This window comes from Ipomoea triloba, chromosome 15 (genome assembly GCF_003576645.1).
Source record: "Ipomoea triloba cultivar NCNSP0323 chromosome 15, ASM357664v1".
Lineage (NCBI taxonomy): Eukaryota > Viridiplantae > Streptophyta > Magnoliopsida > Solanales > Convolvulaceae > Ipomoea > Ipomoea triloba.
Genome location: NC_044930.1, coordinates 14,197,256 through 14,200,858, shown reverse-complemented (window position 1 = coordinate 14,200,858; position 3,603 = coordinate 14,197,256). Strand labels below are relative to the sequence as shown.

At 32.1% G+C, this 3,603-nt stretch overlaps 1 pseudogene; it reads right to left on the bottom strand.

The window, feature by feature from the left end:
* Positions 1 to 2,495: 2,495 nt before the first annotated feature.
* On the bottom strand, positions 2,496 to 2,639 carry LOC116007719 (annotated as a pseudogene).
* Positions 2,640 to 3,603: the final 964 nt, after the last annotated feature.

Sequence of the window (3,603 nt, the reverse complement as noted above, 5' to 3'; positions counted from 1 at the left end):
AAAATTCGGTTTGGTTAATGGTTAAAGGAATCTTGAAACTTCGGTTAACGGTTAATTCGGTTCTAAAGGTCCGGTAACCGAATTAACCGAAAGGTTAACCGAATATATATATAGATAATTAAATATAAATACTAAATACTAATTGGATTGAAGATTTGAAGTTATGGATGTTTGAATATTTGAAATTATGGATGATTTGTATTTTATTTTAATTGAATTTATTAATTTAGGTGTTATTTTTAGAATTTTATATTTTAGGTTTAAAAAGTTCGGTGAAACGGTTAACCGACCGATTAACCAAAAATAATTTCGGTTCGATTAATTCGGTAACTCAAACTTCGGTTCGATTAATGAAAGTTGTATTTTTAGTGGTTTAATTAGTGATTGTCGTCCTCTAGGAATGGTTAGGAGGGATTCGAGTAGCAAGGGATTAAACACGAGTTCATCAAGTGTTGGAAAGCTAACCAAAATGATATATTTGATTTCATGAGATCAAGACAAAACAAGTAATTGATTTAAGAAATAAACAATGATAAACAGGAGGATTTAAATCAAATAGCAATGCACAAATGGTTTTATAATGTTCTAAGGTTATAGGCTAAACAATGCTAAACAATGAAGTGAGGGGATCACGTTAATGCCAATGCCACTCTCGTGGACAATGGCTACCACCAAAATTCTAACCCCATTCTCATAGCAATTAGACTAGATGAGTTATTTAATCAAACACCTTGTGTGCATAATCTCTTCCAACTTCCCTTTCTCAAGGGCAAGTTAGAAATGTGGGAAGGATTGGCCATGGTGAATCCCTATTCTCATAGGTGAAACACCAATTCCATACATCTCTTGTCAATATTGGATCCTAACCAAACAAGTGTCAAATAATTTCCTAATTCCACAATCACATTCATTATAAAAGCAATGAAAAACCTAGATTAAACAATTTAGTTCATATAAGCATTCATACATAGCAATTCAATCTAAATCCCTAAAGGATTTAACTACTCATAATGGAATTGATAATTAAAAGCAATTGGAATACTATGCAATGGATTTAAATACAAAAAGGAATTGATAATTGCAAGAAGAAGAAATAGAAAATCTTACTTGCTTGAATTTGTACAAAGCAAATCTGAAATTGAAGTTTAATGTGCAATTACAATGAATAATTCTTCCTAAATCTTCTTCAAAAGTAATGGAATTACAAAGGATTTATGTTCTAAAGTGTTTGTAGAGAGGGAAACTAAAAGAGGACTTAAAAATTTTGAAAGATAATCTAAAAATAAAGCCTATGGCTATTTATAGTTGGAGAAATCGCGCCCAAAAACCGCCACCAATTTGCCTGGTCATGGTGGTGGTCACACCGTGACCACCACTGTGACCAAGCCACGACTTTGCAGATTTCAGTAGTCACTCTACTGGTCACGGCGTGACCAGTAGAGTGACCACTGAAATCAGCAAAGTGGTCACGGTGGTCACTGTGGAGGTCACGACGTGACCTCCACCGTGACTCCCGTGACTACTTTCTGGTCAGTGGTCGTCAAGCTAATGTGTCAAAGATGTCACTCTGCTTGACACCTTCCCGGTGGTACGGTTTGGCTTAAATCCTTGTTCCGTTGCTCCATTGAACTTTGTTATGATTTTAGCCATTCAGTCTTGCACCATTTTGTCTTGAATTCATCCTGATTCACCTTCATTTTACGCTTCATCATGCCTAGGTCCCGGTTTTCAATCATTGCGGCATAAACACCTGAAATATACTTCGTTCTTGCACGAACACATAAAATTTACTTAAAAGTTAATACTATTAAAGCATATTTATATGTTAATTCACCTTATCAGTTAACGGTTAAAGGTTTTAAAATTTTGGTTAATTCAGTTCGGTTAACCGAATGCACACCCCCCTACCAAAGACAAGGGACCTCTAGTGGAATTAACTAATAATAATAATAATAATAATAATAATAATAATAATAATAATAATAGTTAATACCCATTCTGGTCCCTTGATTATTAGATAAAAAGACGTTGTTGCCCCTCTCTATAACAGTGGATGGATGGCAATTGTAACGGAGGACCAAATTGGGTATGATTTTACAATTTAGATGACTAAATTGGGTACTTTTATTGTTGAGAGACTAAATTACGCATTACCTAATAGTCAATGATTCAAAATGGGTATTAACTCTTTTTTATAACTTATAATGTACATTATTCTAACTCATAAAATATATTATCTTACCCAGAAGTTTCATTAGTCTTACACATAATGTACATTATTTAACACATAAAGTACATAATTCTAACGCATAATGTATATTATTCTAAATCATAATGTACATTATTTTAACTCATAAAATTCAACGACGTCATTTTGGATCATGATCCATACAACTAATTTGCCATGTAAATTACCATCCTTAATCACTATAACTTTTAACCAAAAAGAGAAGGGAAAACCATTTTATTTAATCTCAGATCTTTATTTTTTTAAACGCAGGCCCCCTCTACCATAAATTATGACGTAGACTCCACCTATAATGTAGACCTTAGGTTAACACCCTTTCAAAGTGCAATGGAAATCATCAACCTAGGCCATGGCCTTGCAGATCGCCCATTGAACCCGTCCAGGTAAGTTAATCTCAGCTCTTTAGTAAATATATTTAAATTATTTTCATACATAAACTTGATATTTTAAAAAATCCGACATAATTAGATTGATTATAATATTTTAAAAAGTATAAATAATTGAGAAAGATGGAATAGACTAATATATACTATTCTCATGATTATGTAACAGTTTGATCTTTCAACTCCAAGTCAATTCTTTTGCTTTGCTGTCGTTCTATAGAAGCTACACCCTCCATGCATCTCAATGATTGACTTACATGCATGATTCATTTTGCAGTCCCCTATCCACTGTACCCGAGACATTCTGTATTCAATATACACCTACGCCAGCTATAAATTTGACTTAGTCAATACATAGAGATATGCTTATTATTTCTCTTTTCTCATCCGATGGATATATTATTATATGTCTACGATAATCTGAAATTCTACTCCATCAATTATGTTCTTAGTATAGCAAGTATGGATATAATATTTTCATTTTGTCGATCTAGAAAAAAGTTGTTTACATCCAAAAATTTGTGAAAGGAGTACACGTAGTATTTTTCATATTATTATTATTATTATTATTATTATTAGGGTAACACTTGTGTGAGACCGTTTCACTCAGTAATCAAATATCTGACCCGTCTCACAGATTGAGATCCGTGAGACGGTCTCACACAAATTTTTGTCTTATTATTATTATTGTTATTGTTGTTGTTGTTGTTGTTGTTGTTGGTGTTGTTGGTGTTGTTGTTGGTGTTGTTGTTGTTGTTGTTGTTGTTGTTGTTGTTGTTGTTGTTGTTGTTTGTGTTGTTGTTATTGTTATTACATCTATTCATTAGTTATATTCTTTACACAATAAACTATTATATTGAAAATATTATATTTTAATTTTTCAGACCAAATTGCTCTTACATCATTAAATATTCTATTAGCAAAGTATTAATTATTATATCAATTACCTAATTATTATATTTACCTTTAATA